The 23,303-nt window shown below is 40.2% G+C and overlaps 1 pseudogene; it reads right to left on the bottom strand.

The window, feature by feature from the left end:
* Nucleotides 1–1,186: 1,186 nt before the first annotated feature.
* On the bottom strand, nucleotides 1,187–22,195 carry LOC149232661 (protein LYK5-like; annotated as a pseudogene).
* Between the last annotated feature and the right edge of the window lie 1,108 nt (nucleotides 22,196–23,303).

Below are 23,303 nucleotides of genomic sequence, written 5' to 3'. Positions count from 1 at the left end.
ACAGGCCTTATATTGATCAGGCATATCATAGGGCAGATAGGCCCTAAATATTTTTGGGACATATCTAGACACAATATTATTCATTGTATATATCATAGTATGCTTTTATTTTTAGATTATTTGTTATGCTATCGCCCTACGTGGTGAATCTATATTGTAGATATCTCAGTTATGGTTTTCTATTTTAGACACTATCATGTTATCACCCTGCATGGTGGATATGTTTATTACTTAGCACCTTTTTTGAAAGGGACATGGATGTATACATTTTTGACTTGTATACATTGATATGGCTAAGGGCCAAATGCTACATATGCTACCAAGCATCTACTATATGTAATTTTTCAAAAATAATGAAAGATTACGATTTTTCCTTCGGAAAAGAAATATGACTTGTTAATGTATTATTTAATTTAATTTAAGTTTTTGAATTTTTATTTATAAAATTCAAATAGAAATATTGTTGTAGTGATTTAGTATATATATTAGTCAAAGTAAATGTATATCTCTTATAAACTTCTATTTCAAAATTCTTATAAACTGTGCATTATTTTAAACATTCTTATAAGCCATACATTCTTACATTATTTTAAATACCATACATTATTACATTATTTTAAATGTTTTACTTTTTGAATAATAATAATTATTTCACCTATATTTACACTTAAGGTGTCTCTTTTTGAAATTGTTCAAGCTAGGCATTGTCCACCTTTTTTTATCTCCTTTTGACATTTGTATGTCTATTGTTTTACCCATTAACTCACATTTGTTCAAAGTAGCTCATCTGAGTTCGATCTATTTTTCTCTATCTAACTTGGAATTTTGAACCGTATGAAAAAGATGAATGATTATTTCGATATGTGGATTCTTGAGAAGAATTGGAACAATAATTACCTCCTACTTTTCCTGCACCTCCTATGATTCTAGACAACTCCACCCTCACTTCTCTCATGATCGGACGCAGCATCAAGTCCCTCTCCATGCATAAATTTTCCAACATGGCCACTTTGAAACTTGTCTCCACATGCTACGACCTGACTCCATCTAGTTTAATCGCAGGGTCCACCCAATCCATCAGATATTCCCTGGGTTTTTCACTTTCCATCAGACTCCTTATCTCTTCATAAAGAAGCACCTTTTCTCCACCTCTGAACTCCCCAAAATTGGAACCCACATCTACGACCTATTTTCTCGAAAGAATTTCAAGCATTATCACCCCAAATGCAAATCCAGCTTTGGGGTCACCATCCCATCTCTAATAAATTCTAGAGCCATATATCCATGATCCCCAACAATGTGGCTTGTCACCGCATGAACTTGCGATCCTTCGATATCCCCAGATTTGGCCAATCTGAAATTGGAAATCTTCACTCGGAAATTCTTGTCCAGAAGAATATTATTGCTCTTAAGGTCCTTGTGAAACAAGGTGGGAGTCGTGCTATGATGAAAATACTCTAGCCCCTCCGCTATGTCTAGAGAAATCTATAGCCTCTAGTTCCAAGTCAGATTCGAACCCCCTACATTGTTGGGTTGTGTTATATTCATTCCACGACTAGCCGACGTAGTTAACTGAGGGGTTAGAAGGGGGGTGGAGCCCCCCTCTTCATTGCGCCGATTGCATAGCGGCGGGTTACATGGGGTTTGAGGGGTGTAGGTAACCCCACTCTATGGGGTCTGGGGTAGCACCCTGGAAAATTTTGTTTTTGGACCCTATATTAGGTTGGGCGGACCTACCTATGGTTTTGTGCATGATTTTTTGCACATGGTTTTGGATGCGATGGTTTTTGGTCCATGGTTTTGGATGCGATAGTTTTCGGTCCATGGTATTGGATACTTTGGCATGTATAAATATGTATTCTAACATTGAAAGGAACATAATGAAAAATCAAGCTAGTAGTCTTGGTTTTGGGATCCAAGGGAAAATCTCTATCTATATGTGTTTTATGTGTTATGCTCTCGTATTTTTTATTTTCTATGTTTTAGAATCTGTATGCAAGTAATTTCTGTACGGGGTTAAAACCTACATTTGGTATGAAAGTTGTTTTGGCTTCAAGGGGACACCTTTGTTGCTAAGGGGTTTCGCTCGGGCCAGTGGTAGACCCTGTTCAGTGGGAGATATTCGGGATCAATTCTAGTGGTGAAAGAAGATGGCAAGCAGTGGAAAGATAGAGATCGAGAAATTTAATGGTAAGAGTTTTGAGTTATGGAAACTCAAGATGGAGGATCTGTTGGTGGATAAAGATCAGTGGATCATGGTAGATCTGGGTACTAAACCAACAGGAGTGTTCGATGAAGAATGGAAGAAGTTGGATCGGAAGGCTAAGAGCACAATAAGATTGTGTGTCTCAGATTTAGTATTGCTGCATGTATCAGGGGAAGCTATGACAAAGGCTTTGTGCGACAAGTTAGGGACTTTGTACCAATCTAAGTCTCTCATGAATAAGATGTTCCTACAGAAAAATCTGTATAACCCGAGGATGAAAGATGGAGACTCGATGATAGAACATCTGAACGCATTTAATACTGTAGTAAGCTAGTTATAATTTGTTGATATTAAAATTTCATATGAAGATAAGTGCATCAATTTGTTGTGTTCTCTACCAGATTTGTGGGATAGTCTGGTTATTGCAATAGGTAGTGTTAGCCTCCTGTTGCAACAGGGTTTCACCTTTCATGATTGACATTTTTACATGCCAAATATGTTGTACTTTGCAGGCTGCAGTGTTCCATATTTCCACAAGATGCCATGAAGTGTGCTAGTCCAAATGCCACTGTTGTATTCCAATTTTGATGAGTCATTCCATTTTGAAGAGTTCATTCAGTTAAGGGAAGGCTAAACAGTTTAATCTTGGCCTCCCTAGGTTTCAATTTCCTGTTTTAGAATATAGAGAATGTATCTATCCAAACAGCTTAATCTTGGTAGATTTGTAGATAGGTAGAGAATCAAAGGGACCCAACTGCTTAATCTGGGCCCTTGGCAGAAATAAGTGTAGATCTAGATAGGAAACATTCAAAAGAAAAATTGTAAATCTGGGTCTGCAAATCTAAGTGCACCCAAATCAAAAGAAGAAAAAATGTTAGGTAAGTAGGCCGGGTAGGTAGCTGTGAGGTTGCAGAATGATGATTTATGATCAATTTTGTGTTACAAAGTGTTTTTGTCTTTTCAGATCACAGTTATCAGGCAGGTTTTTATCTGGAGGAGCTCGAGCTAGACATAACTAACTTCCCCTTCTTCTCATTTCCCAAGTCACTTACTAACTTCCCCAAAGAGGTCAAGATCTGCTTGATTCCTCTTAGTTCCATCATTCTCCATATCAGCTGCCTTGGTGAAGGTCTGCTTCGCTCAAGGATTTCATTTCTTTACAAGTTCTTTTCCCCAAAATTAGCCTAAGGACCCTTAACTTAGCGCTTTCTGGTCATCTCCATATTAACTGCTGACTGTATTATCTAAATCCCTAATCTGTATCCCCTTCCCCTGCTAAAACTATGTATATAAATCCCAAAAATATTAAATATCCCCTCCCTGGCACTATAGCCATATTTCTTCTAAGTCAGGGAAAAAATGGTCCATCAGGGGCTGTTTTTAGCCCATCCGTGTCATAGCAGGAGTTAGATGACACCTGGTCATGCTAACAACCTCTCCCCTAGCCCTAAAACCCTTAAAAAACCCACTTTTGGCTCCCTTACCCTAAGTTTTGTTCATAAAAACATTTATCCTCGCTCATTAAACCCATACAACCCTCAAACTCTGCCATTCCCTAAGTTTTAACCCACCGGTGCGCATTATTAAAATCGGAATATTTAGTGTATATTCCCGCCCCTTATCCCTCCGCCGCCTCACCTTCGCCGCCAGCCGTCAGATCGCCCGCCCCATAGATCTACGGTGGGCGGGCCTTCCCATCTCCAAGCCACCCGAAGGTTAGCGTCCGGGAGATGGGCGGTATTCCCGCCGTACTCCCGCCACGCATCGCCTTCTGGGCTGTGGCAGAGCCCCCTCCCCCAAAACAACCTCTGTCCAAAGGCGGTGCGCCCCAAAACCGGAAACTGCCTCCTGCCTAGTGATGTCACCCACTTGCATCACCCCCCTGCCCAGTCACCATGACACGTCATCCGCCTGCGTGGCCTCCTGCCATTGTACCGCCGAGTCACCCTGCCACGTGTCCTGCCACCGTGTCCCCTGTCGTACTGCCACGTCACCTCCGTACGTGATGACGTCATCATGCTGACATCATCCTGCCATGCCATCCGCCGTACAAGGTCCCACCATGCTGACATCATGCTAACGTCATCAACAATTTTGGCACGAAGGGCGAAAATCGCACTCTGGAGCCCCGGAATCAGTTTTTGAGGCAGTTTTTGATGCGCAATTTGCGCCTCACTGGATAAATTAGACCAAAATGGGGAATCTTTTCATCACGCAGCCCCCAGCAAGCTCGAAAGGCGCCGAATGACCCGTTTTTCTTCGTGAAGCACTTAGAAAGGAGCAGAAGACAGTTTTGAAGGAAACTGAGGGCCGAACAGCGGCCATTAAATGTTGATTTAATGCACAGCACATCAGAGCAGCAGCCCAGTTTATTGTCAAAGAGTATCAGAGGAAGAAGAAGAGCCAAAGAGTATCAGCCAAGATTTTTTAGGGGCTCAAAGCACCTGAGCATTAATGAGTTCCCAGAAAGTCAAGTCAAGAGGCGTAAGCCCATCCTTGCCCTCAAATCACAATTAAAGCATTCAAAGCCACCGGACAGCAAAGAAGCAGAAACCCATGCTCATTTATTTCAGAAAACACTGCACCAAGCCACCGAGGACAACATAATTTACTCAGTTTTGATACGGCTGCCCTCAGCGCAGCCTGAGATATTTTCACGCATTTATTTCTGATAGGATTAGGTTAAAGTAATCATCTTTCTTTCAGACCTGTTTAGGTCAAACTGTAAATAAGCAGTTTTGAAGAGTTTTTTTTTCTATATATATGACCCTCTGGATTGTTTCAAGGGTTGGTCGATTGATAACTCTCACTAGAGACTCGCACTGTATACTTGAGATTTTTTCTATAATCAAAGACTGCTGAAGAGTTGGAGTATGACAGTGTGATGTGTTGTTAAAGATTTTTGGAGACTAAATGTGGAATTCTTGTGCTGCAACCTAGAACAATAAGTGCATCTTACCTCTGTTTTATTGTTAACCACTATCTGAATAGCAGAAAGAAAGATTAGCTTAGAATTTGTTTACAGCACTCTATGCTCAATTTCTGTTGTTTCTATATGTTTTCATATGAATGAATTGGTAATGAATATGAATTCCTTCTGGCTCATATTTACCCTAATTCCCCTATGTTGGCCAATTATTTAGGGATTCTTTATTGCCCCTAGGTAAAGCTCTCTTACTTCCCTCTGTTAAGCTGAAAGAGAGATTCTTGATTGCCTCTCATTCCTTAGCATTCATTCCATCCGTTAAACCTGAAACATTGTTTCATGTGCAGCTACCTTGCTCCACATATCTCTCCTGTGACCAAGAAAACACACCACCAATCTTCCTCCTCGACTCCATGCCCAATGGTTTGAAACTTATCAGACTATGCTTAGCCTCTCTACTTGAAGACATCAATCTTCCCACCAAAACCAAAACAAAAACCCCTTAAACCAAATACCTAGCCTAAAATCATTTTCAACAAATCTAAATCAGAAAGAGAGAGCCCTCTCTGATTGCAGGTTGGCTAGAACCTATAGTCCAAAGTTGGTCTGTGGTTACCTCGGCCATATCCCTTTTTACAACCTGAGGGACAACCTGAGTGATAACATAATGGCGACTCCACTGGGGAACTTTCCTCGGTTAATTTCACGAAGAAGGTTGTAAAAATCCACAGGAAAAATCGATTTTCTAATTGTTGTATATCCCTTAAAACTACAGATGAAGCCTGAATGTCAGCCAGGAAGCCTTTGAAACTGTTCTTGTTTTACATTTACAGGAGTAGATAAAAGCTGCTTCAGTCAATCTTCATGCTAGTTTTAAGCTATACACAGTTATTCCAAAAATCTGATCAGTTCCTTGCTAATTACAAAAATATTCCCAGAAAAATACCAAAAAACAAATTCGGAAGCTGGCTCCTAAGAAAAATCCACGATACACAAGGTCAAATCCAGATCCAGACCCTCCAGCTATTTTTGAGAACCCGAACTTAATCCCAAAAATCCTTAGGAAGCAAGAAAGACAGGAAAATTTTGCTGATTTGAGTCCTGAAACAACTTACCCTAGCTCTGTTCCAACTCCTGTCAAGGTTTTATTCCAGTCTACCCCTGTTTCCCCATGTTCATCATCCACATCTCAAAGCACTCCTTCCACACCTCCATTCGTTGCAAATACCACAGCTACTGCTGTTCCTGTTATCCCAGTTATCCCTGTCGTCCCAGTTGTTCCATTTATCCCCGTTGTTCCACTTATCCCTGCCAATATGGCCAATAGATATGCACCCCTGCAACTGCCTGCTAATCCTGGGACTTTACCTCAAGAGTAGCAATCTAAAATCACATATTTTGATAGTACTAGTCCTTTTACTGCCCTTCAGCACACTAAAAAGATGCAAGACTATTTTGAAAACTACGAGATAGATGATGATAGCGTGAGAATGAGAATTTTTGTTCAAAGTTTAACAGGTGATGTAAGAACTTGGTTCAGATCACTAGCTGCAAATTCCATAACCACCCCAGATGAGCTTTACCAATCCTTTACCAACAGATGGGAGAAAAAGAAAGACCCCTTGCACATACTAGCCGAATATGCTACAATTAAAAGAGGTCCTCAAGAGACTGTTTTGGAGTACTATGCGAGATTCAATAATGTATATAATGTAATACCACAGAGCCTAAGGCCTCCCCCTGATCTGGCATTGTATAAATTTCCTGATGGATTCGACCCGGATATGGCATACCAGCGAAAAGAAAGAGCTCCTCAGACCCTTGCAGACATGCAAAACGTTGCTGTCAGCGTAGAAGCCAACTTAATTGCCAAGAGAAACATAGCTAGAATGGAAAGAAGAACCACCTTTAAGGAAGAACCCTCAGCCTTTGATCAAAAGCTTGATGCTATTATTAGTGGCCTACAAAGGCTGGGAGAGAGAGTAGAAAATGTTGAGAGAAAAGCATCATGGGAAGGACAACAGTCTAATACCATAAGGAACCCAAATTTTAGGAAAACGCAGAACACAAATGCTGGTAGGTCTAACCAAGACCATGATATAAGACCCCCTTTTCAAGATAACTATGTTGAAGGATCTACTTCTAGTGAACCCATAGAGGACACTCACATGAACCTGATGGATCTAAAGGGTGAGCATAAAACATTTCTGAGCCAAGAAGACCAAAACGAACGTGACTGTAATCAGTTTCAGACTAAGTCTGGCGAGTCTTTTGATTTTAAACAAGGTTACGATACTGCTGTGTATGAAGTACACAAACAATATAAGCTGAGAACTAGGACCATTGATATTTCCGAACCTAGCAAAACAAAGGATGGCAAACAGCCCAACAAGATTAAAGGCAAGGCTGTCATGACAGAACCAACTGATATACCTCTCCCAAACCCACATCAAGTGACTGTAGAAGACATAACAGACCTATAGCCTTCCAAAGATCAGCCTTTTCCACCTTCTTCCTCGAAATAAAGCTCGAATAGTGTTCCAAAAAACTTTCCTGAAATTGAAAAACCACAAGCAATCAGTCCTCATAACGCTGATAAACAAGAGCAAATTGCACATAATTCAAATGAAACAGAAAAAACTACCATTATCAACACCAAAACTCCATTGGAAAAGCCATTTAATTTAGAGGCAGAAATAGCTAAGTTGAAGATATCCATTCCCCTCTCAGAACTTGCCAAACACGATGTATATAGGCAACAAATTCAAAGATCACTTCAAATGCCAGAGGTTAAGGATGATGTAAATGTTTTAGATGACACCCCAAAACTGCTATTTGGCCCAGAGTTTAATGGGAAATCAACACATGGACCTGTCCCTCCCTTTTATATCAGCTTGCACATACATGACAAAGTCTTACACAACGCTATGTTCGATTCTGGGGCATCGCACAATCTTATGCCCAAAGCAGTTATGGAAAAACTGAATCTTGATGTTACAAGACCTTACAAAGATTTATACTCATTTGACTCAAGTCAAGTGAAATGTCTAGGCCTCATCAAAGACGTGTGTGTCTCCTTAGTTCAATATCCAAATAAGACCATCCTCATGGATGTAGTGGTTGCTGACATTCCACCAAAATACGGTATGCTCCTGTCAAGGTCATGGGGAGCAAAGCTCCAAGGATCCCTTCAATTAGACCTTTCCTATGCCACCATTTCAGTCTTTGGGCAACCAAAGAGACTGTATAGAGAAACGCTCATGAAATATGTGGTGAGTAGTGAGAGCAAGCCTGAAAATTTTCCCATTTACTCAATCCACTCTGATATGGATTCCTTTATTTTGTTTAATGATGATACAAATTCTCCAATTGATAATGAGCCCTTCGCTCTAGAGCAACAAGCACACATCAACGAAGAGTCGGTTGCACATACCCATGAAACTGTCACAACAGTTAACGCAACCAGCATGTTAGAAGAACATCCCCAAACAGAAATTGCAAATCTGCCCAACCCTAAAACAGCTGAAACTCTTAGCACTAACCACAAGCTAGAAATCACATGGTATTTAGAGTTTGATGGCTCTGTCAACAAGTTAGGAGCAGGGGCAGGTGTCTGGATTCACAATACGCATAATAATCATGCACAAGGCCATGCCTATAGACTGAATTTCAAATGCACAAATAACATGGCAGAGTATGAGGCTCTGCTGTTAGGCCTTAAACTCCTCAAAGCTCTAGGAGCTGCAAAGGTGTCTATTTTAGGTGACTCTGATTTAATCATACAACAGATGAAAGGTAACTTTGTTACCAATGACAATAGAATGAGAGCCTATAGGATGGCTGCCACTAATATACTCAATGCATTCACTGAATTCAAGCTGGCCAAGATTTCAAGAGAGCATAACATTCATGCACACAGCCTAGCCACCTTTGCTAGTACATGCAAGCTTCCTTTTGACCCAAACCATCACTTCACAGTTGAAATAAAACATAGGCCTATTGTCCCAAATAACGTTAAAGATTGGCAAGTATTCGAAAATGATGCCCAGATTAATAATTTTCTTACCCTTGAGCATGAGTTTTCAAATATCAACATCGACATGGATGCTATGAACGACTCCCAACACCAAACAACTGAAAATCAGCAAGATGTAACAGCTGCAACAGCCAAACAGATCCTGAACCCAACTATTTGTGACAACGAAAACATTGAACAACTGAAACAAATGCACTTGGAAGAGACAGTAAAAACAGAGGCAGAGATCATTGACTTAAAGGATAACTTTTTGCCTACTGGCTTAACCCCATTAGAAGACATGTTTGACGCCAATGATGTGCCCAGAAAGCCAAAATTGCAACCCATAAACACTGATATAGAGGAACACAACATAGGGACAAAAGAGAAACCCAAAATGATCAAATTGTTAAAAAATGTGCCACCTGATCAAAAGCCCAAGTATATTGATTTGTTCAAAGAATTCCAAGATGTATTTGCTTGGAGCTATGAGGATTTGAAATCCTACGACACCTCGGTGATCCAACACACAATTCCATTGAAACCCAACCAGAAACCCTTCAAGCAGAAACTTAGAAGAATCAACCCTATGCTTCTTCCCCCAATTGAGAAGGAAGTAAAAAGGATGTTTGAAGCAGGCATAATAGCACCCATCAGATTTTCTGAATGGGTGTCCAATCTTGTTCCTACAAGAAAAAAGACAGGTGAAATCAGACTTTGTGTAGATCTGAGAAATTTAAACCAAGTCTCCCTAAAGGACCACTATCCTTTGCCCAAAATGGACCACATCCTACAAAGAGTAGTGGGGTCATCTAGAATCTCTTTGCTAGATGGCTTTTCAGGTTTCAATCAAATACTTGTTCACCCGGACGACCAAGACAAAACTGCCTTTACCACACCGTGGGGAACATTTAAGTATGTCAAGATGCCATTTGGACTTAAAAACGCTGGTGCTACCTTTCAACGAGCAATGGATATTGCATTTGCCAAAGAAATACATGACTTCCTAGTTGTCTACCTTGATGACTTAACCCCATTCTCAAAATCTGATGAAGAACACCTCAAGCATCTTAGGCAAATTTTTATGACATGTAGGAAATATGGCATTTCCTTGAACCCCAAGAAGTCTCTGTTTGGCCTTGAAGAAGGAAAATTACTTGGCCACATCATATCAAAAGATGGCATTAGAATTGATCCTGAAAGAATCCAAGCCATCCTCCAAATCCCATATCCAAGAAACATAAAAGAGTTGCAAGCTTTCCTTGGGAAAATCAACTTCTTAAGAAGATTTATCCCAAATCTAGTTGAGTTAATAAGACTATTAAGCAACATGTTAAAAAAGGATGCCAAGATAAAATGGTCTCTCGAAACCAAGCAAGCATTTGAAAGTATCAAAACGGCCTTAACCCAGACCCCTGTACTCACCAGCCCACAGTTTGACAAAGATTTTATCATATTTTCATTTGCATCTGATCACACGATAGCAGTTGTCCTTTTACAAAAGGATGAAGAAGGAGCTGAAAAACCGATTGCATTTTTCAGTCAAGCTCTAAGAGACGCCCCTTTGAAATACCCAATCATGGAAAAGCAGGCCTACACACTGGTTAAGGCCATCAAGGATTTCAGAGTGTACATCTTATATTCACACGTGATTGCCTATGTCCCACACACTGCTGTAAAAGACATATTGACCCAAGAGGGATTAGAAGGAAAAAGAGGCAAGTGGATTGCAAACATCCTTGAATATGACATTGAAATAAAACCAACCAAGCTGATAAAGGGACAAGGTTTAGCCAAACTGATGTCCGAAACAAACTTTCAAGCCCTAGACATTAACCAGCTGGACAATGAACCAGAGCTGGCGACTCCACAGATCAGTGAAATCTTTTTACAATCTCCATGGTACGCTGATATATGCTTTGTATTGTTAAACCTGTGTGCTCCCCCAGGATTGTCCAGGACCAAGAAAAGATTTTTGAAAATGAAGGCTTTAAAGTTTTGTGTTATAAATGGTGCATTATTTTGGAGAAATCATGAAGGTATATTGCTTAATTGTTTAACCATGAATGAAACTAACAATGTCATGAAAGAATTCCATGCAGGTGACTGTGGAGGACATCTATACTGGAAGTCCACCGCTGATAAAATTTTAAGGGCAGGTTTCTATTGGCCCTTTCTTTTTGCAGATGTAAAGAAGTTTTCCATGTCATGTCACAAATGCCAAATCTTTGAGGGCAAGAGAAAGCTGTTACCCCTGCCCCTGAAACCCATCTCAACCGAAAAACCTTTTCAACAATGGGGTCTTGACTTCATTGGAGAAATCCATCCCTCTTCCTCAGGCCAGCACAAATGGATCCTAACAGCCACCGACTATTTCACTAAGTGGGTTGAAGCCATTCCCTGCAGACAAGCCAATGACACCATCATTATCCAATTCCTTGAGTGCAATATCCTTTCCAGATTTGGCTGCCCTGAGAAAATCATCACTGACAATGCCGCTGCCTTTAAGTCCAAAAAAATGATCAATTTCTGCCACAGATTTCATATTACCTTGGGCCACTCTACAGCTTATTACCCTCAAGGTAATGGCTTGGCCGAATCATCTAACAAGAGCCTCATCAACATCATAAAGAAGGTGCTAGAAGAAAACAAGAAGAACTGGCACAAAAAGCTGGTGAATGCCCTATGGGCAGACAGACTCTCGAGCAAAAGATCCATTGGAATGAGCCCTTATGAGCTAGTATATGGCATGGAGGCTAGATTTCCTTCATCCCTGGGCATTCCTACTATCAAACTGTTACAGGAGATTCAGGCTGAACCAAATGACATTCAGAGAAGAGTTAATCAAACCATTCATCTTCAGCAAACCAGAGAACAAGTTTATGACAGAGCTCAAATTTTGCAAGAAAAGCTCAAAAAGATGTTTGATAAGAGAGCTAAGGCTGAGGATTTCAATGTTGGTGACAAAGTTCTAAGATGGGACTCAAGAAGAGAAGACAAGGGCAAACATGCCAAGTTTGATTTTTTATGGAAAGGGTCGTTCGTTATTTCTGCTGTTCAGGGAAATAACACATATTTTCTCAAATCTGTAGAGGATAGTTCTGCTGAAGAAGGCCCTGTCAATGGCCGTATGCTGAAACATTACCATGATCCCTTTTAAAGGAAACAATGCAACCCTGTATATATCTTTTACACAATCTTATTTGTATATATCAGCACTTTATTTTTCATTTTCGTATAAGCAGGCCTATTGTTAAAGGAGCAACAGTAAATTTTGCGAAGACACAGCCAATGCAAGTATTCCAGTGCTAAAAGCTCTGTCTCTACACCAATTTCAGCAAAAAAGTAAGAGGAAAACTGTCACATTACAAGCAATTCATGGTAGAAAATAACTATTTGCAGTCAAAGGCATGTTCCAGCAGCATTGTACATAATTATCAAGCACGCAGAAGAAAGCAGGCGATGCTGTACAGTTCACAGTAACTCAATTGAGGAGAGAATGGTTCAGATTTCAAAGTTTCACATTTTTTAGCAGCCAGAACAAATGTTTCCAGTCTACAGCAACAAATAGAAAATCAAGGCAGTCTGACCTGCTGTTCTTGACTTTTCACAAGGAAAAGCCATCCCCAAGTGGAGCCACTGTTAGCCTCCTGTTGCAACAGGGTTTCATCTTTCATGATTGACATTTTTACATGCCAAATATGTCGTACTTTGCAGGCTGCAGTGTTCCATATTTCCACAAGATGCCATGAAGTGTGCTAGTCCAAATGCCACTGCTGTATTCCAATTTTGATGAGTCATTCCATTTTGAAGAGTTCATTCAGTTAAGGGAAGGCTAAATAGTTTAATCTTGGCCTCCCTAGGTTTCAATTTCCTGTTTTAGAATATAGAGAATGTATCTGTCCAAACAACTTAATCTTGGCAGATTTGTAGATAGGTAGAGAATCAAAGGGACCCAACTGCTTAATCTGGGCCCTTGGCAGAAATAAGTGTAGATCTAGATAGGAAACATTCAAAAGAAAAATTGTAAATCTGGGTCTGCAAATCTAAGTGCACCCAAATCAAAAGAAGAAAAAATGTTAGGTAAGTAGGCCGGGTAGGTAGCTGTGAGGTTGCAGAATGATGATTTATGATCAATTTTGTGTTACAAAGTGTTTTTGTCTTTTCAGATCACAGTTATTAGGCAGGTTTTTATCTTGAGGAGCTTGAGCTAGACATAACTAACTTCCCCTTCTTCTCATTTCCCAAGTCACTTGCTAACTTCCCCAAAGAGGTCAAGATCTGATTGATTCCTCTTAGTTCCATCATTCTCCATATCAGCTGCCTTGGTGAAGGTCCGCTTCGCTCAAGGATTTCATTTCTTTACAAGTTCTTTTCCCCAAAATTAGCCTAAGGACCCTTAACTTAGTGCTTTCTGGTCATCTCCATATTAACTGCTGACTGTATTATCTAAATCCCTAATCTGTATCCCCTTCCCCTGCTAAAACTATGTATATAAATCCCAAAAATATTAAATATCCCCTCCCTGGCACTATAGCCATATTTCTTCTAAGTCAGGGAAAAAATGGTCCATCAGGGGTTGTTTTTAGCCCATCCGTGTCATAGCAGGAGTTAGATGACACCTGGTCATGCTAACAACCTCTCCCCTAGCCCTAAAACCCTTAAAAAACCCACTTTTGGCTCCCTTACCCTAAGTTTTGTTCATAAAAACATTTATCCGCGCTCATTAAACCCATACAACCCTCAAACTCCGCCGTTCCCTAAGTTTTAACCCACCGCCGCGCATTATTAAAATCAGAATATTCCATGTATATTCCCGCCCCTTATCCCTCCGCCGCCTCACCTTCGCCGCCAGCCGTCAGATCACCCGCCCCACAGATCTACGGTGGGCGGGCCTTCCCATCTCCAAGCCGCCCGAAGGTTAGCGTCCGGGAGATGGGCGGTATTCCCGCCGTACTCCCGCCACGCGTTGCCTTCTGGGCTGTGGTGGAGCCCCCTCCCCCAAGACCACCTCTATCCAAAGGTGGTGCGCCCCAAAACCGGAAACCGCCTCCTGCCCAGTGACGTCACCCCCTTGCGTCACCCCCTGCCCAGTCACCATGACACGTCATCCGCTTGCGTGGCCTCCTGCCACTGTACCGCCGAGTCACCCTGCCACGTGTCCTACCACCGTGTCCCCTGTCGTACTGCCACGTCACCTCCATACGTGATGATGTCATCATGCTGACGTCATCCTGCCACGTCATCCGCCGTACAAGGTCCCACCATGCTGACATCATGCTGACGTCATCAGCAATTTTGGCGCGAAGGGCGAAAATCGCACTCTGGAGCCCTAGAATCAGTTTCTGAGGCAGTTTTTGATGCGTGATTTGCGCCTCACTGGATAATTAGGCCAGAATGGGAAATCTTTTCATCACGCAGCCCCCAGCAAGCCCGAAAGGCGCCGAATGACCCGTTTTTCTTCGCGAAGCACTCAGAAAGGAGCAGAAGACAGTTTTGAAGGAAACCGAGGGCCGAACAGCAGCCATTAAATGTTGATTTAACGCACAGCACATCAGAGTAGCAGCCCAGTTTATTGTCAAAGAGTATCAGAGGAAGAAGAAGAGCCAAAGAGTATCAGCCAAGATTTTTTAGGGGCTCAAAGCACCTGAGCATTAATGAGTTCCCAGAAAGTCAAGTCAAGAGGCGTAAGCCCATCCTTGCCCTCAAATCACAATTAAAGCATTTAAAGCCACCGGACAGCAAAGAAGCAGAAACCCATGCTCATTTATTTCAGAAAACACTACACGAAGCCACCGAGGACAACATAATTTACTCAGTTTTGATACGGCTGCCCTCAGCGTACCCTGAGATATTTTCACGCATTTATTTCTGATAGGATTAGGTTAAAGTAATCATCTTTCTTTCAGACCTGTTTAGGTCAAACTGTAAATAAGCAGTTTTGAAGAGTTTTTTTTTCTATATATACGACCCACTGTATTGTTTCAAGGGTTGGTCGATTGATAAATCTCACTAGAGAGTCGCACTGTATACCTGAGATTTTTTCTATAATCAAAGACTGCTGAAGAGTTGGAGTATGACGGTGTGATGTGTTGTTAAATATTTCTGGAGACTAAATGTGGAATTCTTGTGCTGCAACCTGGAACAATAAGTGCATCTTACCTCTATTTTATTGTTAACCACTATCTGAATAGCAGAAAGAAAGATTAGCTTAGAATTTGTTTACAGCACTCTATGCTCAATTTCTGTTGTTTCTATATGTTTTCATCTGAATGAATTGGTAATGAATATGAATTCCTTCTGGCTCATATTTACCCTAATTCCCCTATGTTGGCCAATTATTTAGGGATTCTTTATTGCCCCTAGGTAAAGCTCTGTTACTTCCCTCTGTTAAGCTGAAAGAGAGATTCTTGATTGCCTCTCATTCCTTAGCATTCATTCCATCCGTTAAACCTGAAACATTGTTTCATGTGCAACTACCTTGCTCCACATATCTCTCCTGTGACCAAGAAAACGCACCACCAATCTTCCTCCTCGACTCCATGCCCAATGGTTTGAAAATTATCAAACTATGCTTAGCCTCTCTACTTGAAGACATCAATCTTCCCACCAAAACCAAAACAAAAACCCCTTAAACCCAATACCTAGCCTAAAATCATTTTCAACAAATCTAAATCAGAAAGAGAGAGCCCTCTCTAATTGCAGGTTGGCTAGAACCTGTAGTCCAAAGTTGGTCTGTGGTTACCTCGGTTGTATCCCCTTTTACAACCTGAGGGACAATCTGAGTGATAACAGGTAGCAATGCAACTTCCTTGCAGTTTGATGAAATTGTCTCATCCTTGCTGACGGAGGAGATGAGACAGAAAAATATGGAGAGCCAGAATGGTGATGCCTTGTCTATACAAGGATGGTCCTAGAACAGAAACAAAAATAAGTCATCGAGTGGAAGATCTAAATCTAGAGGTAGATCTAAATCTCCAGGAAAACCTATAAAGGTGGTGTGCTAGAAATGTGAAAAGGAAGGGCACTACAAAAGGTACTATAAATCTAAAGCTCCTGATAAAGGAAAGGGATCTGATGATGCTCCTTCTGCAGAGGCAAAAACCACCTTAGATGAAGGTGGGGATGTGTACTTGGCTTCTTCAAGTACACATGTAGATCATGAGGCATGGTTGATTGACTCAGGTGCATCCTTTCACTTCACTCCCCATAGAGAGTGGTTCTGTGAGTACGATAAATATGATGGTGGTGATGTCTTCTTGGGGGATGATAGGAAGGCTAGAATCATTGGTCGTGGAAAAGTAAAGTTGAAGTTGCAAGGTGGAAGGGTTATAACACTTCTAGGTGTTCTGCATATTCTTGCATTGGCCAGAAATCGGATTTCCGTAAGCAAGCTGGATGATGCAGGTGTAAAAACAGTGTTCGAGAAGGATACTTGCAAGATGGCTTGGGGAGCACTGGTATTGATGTGGGGAGTTTGGATTGGAAATCTGTACAAGCTGGAAGGTAGCACTGTTGTTGATGGGTGCAACAGTTCTGTGGTTCCTGAAAGTGGAGCAGAAAATCTAGTGGTCTCTGGAGAGAAGACCATGCTATGGAATCAAAGGCTTGGACATATTGGAGAGAAGGGCCTTCGAATACTTCATGGTAAAGGTATGGTAGAAGGCATGAGTAATATCTCTCTGGATTTTGATTTCTGTGAAAATTGTGTATATGGGAAGAAGAATCCGGTGAGTTTGCCCTATGGTGGTAAGAGGGCGAAACAGATATTAGAGCTTGTGCACAGTGATGTGTTTGGACCTATGAAGGTTCCATCACTGGGTAAGTATGTGTACTATGTATCATTTATAGATGACTTCTCAAAGAATACATGGATATATTTCCTTAAGAAGAAATCTGAAGTCTTTGACATGTTTAAAGAATTTAAGGCTCTAGTGGAAAACCAGACAGAAAAGAAGATAAAGGTGCTGAGGACAGATAACGGTGGAGATTTTTGCAGTAAGGAATGTGAAGAATTTTGTAAAAAAGTGTGGTACAGCATGGCATAAGTCTACTCCATATACACCTGAGAAAAATGGAGTTGTAGAAAGAATGAACAAGACGTTGATGGAAAGGGAAAAAAGCATGCTCAGTGGTGCTGGGTTAGGACAAGAGTTATGGGCAGAGGCGGTGGAGACAACATGTTACCTGGTCAACAGATCACCTGCATCAGTGTTGGAGGATAAGACTCCACAAGAGGTATGGACTGGTAAGAAACCCTCTCTTTCACATCTGAGGGTATTTGGATGTGATGTATATGTACATGTTCCAAAGGAGAAAAGAACCAAGTTGGATAGTAAATCTAAAAACTGTATCTTTATTGGGTATAAGGATGGTTTAAAGGGTTATAAGCTTTGGAACCTAGTAACAAGGAAGGTTGTGTACAGTCGAGATGTGGTGTTCAGAGAGGTGAAAGATTTTATTAAGCATGAAATCCCATCAAAGGAACCTGAGAAGATAGAGTTTGAGCTAAAGGAGGAAGATTCAAACTCTACAACAGAGGAGGAATTAGAAGATGAAGAGCCACAAACTCCGGGCGTGAAAAGATCAGTTCGAGAAAGAAGACAGTCAAAATGGTATAGTCCATCTGCTTTCTTTTCAAATTTTGCTTTATCTATTACTGATGATGATCCCAGAACTGTGAAGGAAGTAGTAGATTCATAGGATGGAAAACTCTGGAAAGAGGACATGGTTGATGAAATGGAATATTTGCACAAAAATGAAGCTTGGGATTTGGTGGAGTTGCTGGCTGGAAGGAAACCCATTGGTATAAAATGGGTGTTCAAGAAGAAGATAAATGTAGAAGGAAAGGTGGAGAAATACAAAGCTTGGTTGGTAGGAAAAGGTTATTCCCAGGTGCCAGGAATTGATTTTGGTGATATTTTTTCTCTTGTTGCCAAGGTAACTTCTATTAGATTACTTTTATCTGTTGCTGCTATTTTTTATTTTGAGGTAGAACAAATGGATGTGAAGATAGCATTTCTTCACAGGAATCTGGAAGAGGAGATCTACATCAAGCAACCTGAAGGTTCTGCGGTGAAGGGTAAGAAATAATTGGTATGTAAGTTAAACAAGTCTCTGTATGGGTTAAAACAATCACCAAGGATGTGGCATCACAAATTTGATACATTTATACGGGGACTTGGCTTAACCAGAAGCAAAGCAGATCACTGTATGTATTTTAAATTAATTGGTGACCTTGTTATTTATTTGGTCTTGTATGTGGATGATATGTTGCTAGCTGGAAATGACAAAGAAATTATCCAATATTTGAAGACCCAATTGTCCTCCAAATTTGACATGAAATATCTTGGTGTTGCAAACTATATTTTGGGCATGGAAAGTAAAATAGATTGGGCAAAGAGGAAGCTCTAGTTAAACCAAAGGAAGTATGTCAAGACAATACTGCAGAGATTTAATATGAAAGATAGTAAACCGGTGAAGGTTCCTATTCCTGTAGGTTTAAAGTTATATGTTGAACAGTGTCCCAAGACACAAGAAGAGGAAGAGGACATCCCGTGTTCCATATGCAAGTGCATTTAGTAGCCTAATGTATGCAATGGTCTATACTAGACTAGACATTGCACATGCTGTGGGAGTATTGAGCAGGTTTATGTCAAAACCAAGAAAGGAGCATTGGACAACAATGAAGCGGGTTTCAGGTATTTGTGTGGCACTAGTGATTATGGTTTGTGCTACCAAGGAAGACCAAGATTGGACAGAGTGTTGGATACTCATGGCTTTGTTGATGCATACTGGGCTGGAGATCTCGATCAGAGAAGATCTACAAGTGGTATGTTTTTAACCTATTTGGAGGTGCAATCAGTTGGATGAGTAAGAAACAATCTGTAGTGGCACTATCAACTACATAGGCAAAATACATGGCAACTACTCATGCAAGAAAGGAAGCAGTTTGGTTGCAGAGATTGTGTTCAAGTATGGGTTAGTACAAGGAGCTATAAGCATAGATTGTGACAGCCAAAGTGCAATTTTCTTGGCAAAGAACCCTGCATATCATTCAAAGACAAAGCACATTGATGTTTAGTATTACTTTGTGAGGGATATGATAGAAGACAAAAAGGTGTTGCTGGTAAAGGTGGACACTTTGAAGAATACTATAGATGCATTGAAAAAATATGTGAGCTCTGAGAAGTTCCCTTGGTGTAGAGAAACAATGGGCATTGTAGGGCTGGATAAATGACTAAGCTCTCTTGTGGCCCCCTGTGGAAGGAAAACAACAAGTGGGAGAATGTTGGGTTGTGTTATATTATTTCCATGACCAGCCCATGGGTTAGAGGGGGGCGGAGCCCCCCCTTCATTGCACCAATTGCGTAGTGGGGGGGTCACAAGGGGTTTGATGGGTGCAGGTAAAAAATTTTGTTTTTTGACCCCATATTAGGTTGGGCGGACCTACCTATGGTTTTGTGCATGATTCTTCACACATGGTTTTGGACGCGATGGTTTTCAGTCCATGGTTTTGGATGTGTTGGTTTTCGGTCCATGGTATTGGATGCTTCAGCGTGTATAAATATGTATTGTAACATTGAAAGGAACATAATGAAAAATCAAGCTGGTAATCCCAGTTTTGGGATCTAGGGGAAAATCTCTGTGTATATGTGTTTTATGTGTTATGCTCTCGCATTGTTTATTTTCTATGTTTTAGAATTCGTATGCAAGTAGTTTTTGTATGGGGTTAAAACTTACATACATGTGACCATGCACCGTGGATCCAGTGGCTTAAAGATCCATTTTCCACATACTCAAAGATGAGATACGAGTTCTGGTCTGACGACTCTTTGACACAGATGCCAAGTAGAGTGACAAGACTCATGTAGTGGAATCTGTGAAGGGCGTTGGTCTCCTTCGATACCTTCCCTCTCATCTGCTTGATTTCCACTCTATTTCCATGCAGAATTGCGCGGGAAACAGAACCTTAGATTCTGTGCTCCTCGCTGAAATTTCCAGTGGCCTCCTGGATCTCTTTGAATGAAAAGTGTATTAATCTATTTGATGCCAGCAATTCTCACATGTTTGAAAGAAGGATCAATTTGATCTCTAAACCCTCCACATCCCCTGCCTCTCAACTTTATTTTCTCTGGTTTGCTTCACCTTCTTCTTGAAAATAAGAGGGCTTCCAGAAGCCCTACTCCAAGAAGTAGCGCTCCTCCCACAGATGAAATAATTGGTACATAAATATGGTTGTAGCTCTTGTGGGAGAAATGTTCAGGATTATAAACGAAGGCAGGCACCTTCGCTATAGCAGGAGGAGGGGGTAGCACAAATGGGGTAGAAGGGGGAATCACAGGGTTGTGGTCGAGGGGAATTAACAGAGTTGTGTACGGATAAATAGTAGGATTTATGGACTCTAGATTATTAGCATAGATGAAATATGCATAACTATATTGAACTTTTCCATGATTATATGATATGGGAACATCTAACCTAGGGTATCATGTTTACTAAAGGAGTTAGTTCCCTAAGTTAGGATTTAATTATTTAATGTATTTTTCCTATAGTTTTAGGAGAGAATGAGAATTATTGTAAATAGGATAAAGTTCGAGAGTATTTTGGAAGAGTTGAGAGATTTGAGGGTTAGTTATATCTTATCTAGAGATAAGGGATTAGGTGAGAGTTTTTATGGATCATGAGAGATATTGTGGGAGTTTGTTTAGGATCTAGAACCTACTTTGGGTTCATATCCACTTGTATAAATCTAGGTGAGCCCATGAGGCATGTAAATGTAAAATAGAGCGAGGAATGAGAGGCCAATGATTAGGCCAAGAATTCTCTTGTAAATATTTTATTTATTAATCAATTATTTCTGATATTTTATGTGCATACATATTGTATGGATTTCGTAATGTGTAGTGTGTTAGATTTTTAAGTTGCAGGTCCCTAGCCTGTGATGTCATTTTTGGTATCAGAGCATTTATTGGTGCACGCTACAAAGTGTGTGGGGCATGTATGCGGTATTTCTTGAAGATTTTGCACTGAATCAAGGGGTTGACTACACAAATAAGTGACTTAAAATATTTAAAGTAAATATGGAATCCTCACTTGTGGATAGTTTCACATGAAAGAATAAGTGGTGATGTAAAGAGGATTATTAATTATTCCTTTATATAATAAGGAGGTAAGATAATGAATGGGATGTGTGAGTATAGAATGTGAGTTTATGGTGTTAAGGTAAAATGAACATATAAATGTCTTAAGGGTGAATGTCAAAGGTCAATGAAGAAATTTGTGAAATTTGTGAAGTCAAGGTCTAAGTTGTATAGCTTGAGTCAAGTCAAGAATGAATTAAAGTTAGATTCAAAGTCCACCATTAATCATTGTAATTATTTTAATGAAGTATTATTTAAAGTTAAGCTCTAAAGTCAAATAAAAGTTTATAGTCATGTATTGGTATGTAAAATGGTTCATTTTCAGTTGTACCCAACACCCAAGGTCCATTGATGTAAAGAGTTAATGTCAAATTAGAATTCTAGAGTTAAAGAGTTATAAATCAAGTCAAAAGTGCATTTAAGTTTGAGTCATTGAATGTAATGAGTGCATGATTGGTAGAACTGACACCCAAAGTCTAGTCGATGTGCTTGCAAAAATTGCGGGTGAATGTAACAGAAATTGTAGCAAAAACAAGATAGCAATGTAGCCAAAGCAAGACAAACAAAATTTCTCAGTAAGTAGGTGAAGTAGCCAAAGGAGCAAGGAGCGCTCAAAAATAAGGTTCAAGTGGAATGAACCATTAGCCAAGTTTAGAGGAAGTAACTTAGAAAAGGATTCAGTTTGATTTCATTTTATAATGAACAAGGTGAAGTTCACGAAAGGAGAAGGAAGATGACTATGGATAGTAATTTGCAGAATTCAGAGAAAATCCACAGTGATGTCATAGGAATTGGCATAAATGATGAAGAATTTGAGAAAGAGATTGTTGAGTTAAATACATGACTTGACGTATTGATGGAGTTGCTACAAAATCATAAACATGGATGGATAATGAAGAGGACATCTATATGGCCAATCAAGAAGTTGATTGCAAGGAGATAAAAACACAAGTTGAAATTTTTGTTAAGGGAAGCGGAAAAACTCTAGATAACCAAGATGAATGTATGCATTTGTGAACCAAAACAAGGATTGATGTTTCGTGAGGACAATGACGATTCTAAAATGAAATATATTGATATGAACGTGGGTTCAATTCCCATAGATGGCACCACAAACTATTTAGAAGATCAGCATAAAGACTTGAAGACAGAATCATCTATCGAGACTATAAAGCCTTATGTTTCTAAATCTGACAATTGGTGTGTGGATGCAGGATGTGTTGCAGATGATGGACAAGACACTAATTTTGTTTCATGCAGAGATGAGGACCAGACTATTGAAATGATTTATGAAAGTGTGTTATGAAACCAGCTCAAGAAAAGATAGAAAAGATAGATCAACGCCTTAGAATTCAACCTCTTCGAGGGGGCAACCTCCTTTACATTACATAAATGAACAATTCTTGGATGATACAAATGACAAAACCTCCTTTCTATATATAGGAGTCTAAGGAGTCACAATATAATCCAGCCGACCTAACAATAATAATATAAAGCCACAAAAATAACAATAGAGGGATTCTATGGGGCACAGAAATAACAATATGGGGGTAATAGGGGCACAACAATATAAATAAGGGGTATAACTACAATAGTAATGGGGTAATCACTAGTATTATAGGGACCCAACATGCCCCTCTCCTTCAAAAAAGTGTTGTCCTCAACGCTTGAGTAGTTCTGGATACTTCTGCATAAAATTCTCATCCTCCCATGTGGAATCTTCAGCGGATAAGTTCTTCCACTTGATAAGATACTCTGAAATTGATCGATTTCGTAGCTGTCGAGTTCTTGTTTCTGTGACTGCTTCCGGTTCCAATATAATTTTTCCTTCCTCGTCAAGTTCTGGCAATATTGTTTGAACTGGGAGCTTGTCGCCTATAACCTTCTTTAAACATGAAACATGGAAAACTGGGTGCAATCGAGAAGCTGCAGGAAGCTCCAATTTGTATGCCATAGTACCAATCTTTTGCAACACCTTGTACGGACCATAATACTTTGGTGATAATTTATTAT

This window comes from Pinus tabuliformis, chromosome J, assembly GCF_031772625.1.
Source record: "Pinus tabuliformis cultivar Carrire ecotype Pingquan chromosome J, CPIR1, whole genome shotgun sequence".
NCBI lineage: Eukaryota > Viridiplantae > Streptophyta > Pinopsida > Pinales > Pinaceae > Pinus > Pinus tabuliformis.
Note: the sequence above shows the minus strand (reverse complement) of the source record. Positions and strands in the feature narration are given on the sequence as shown.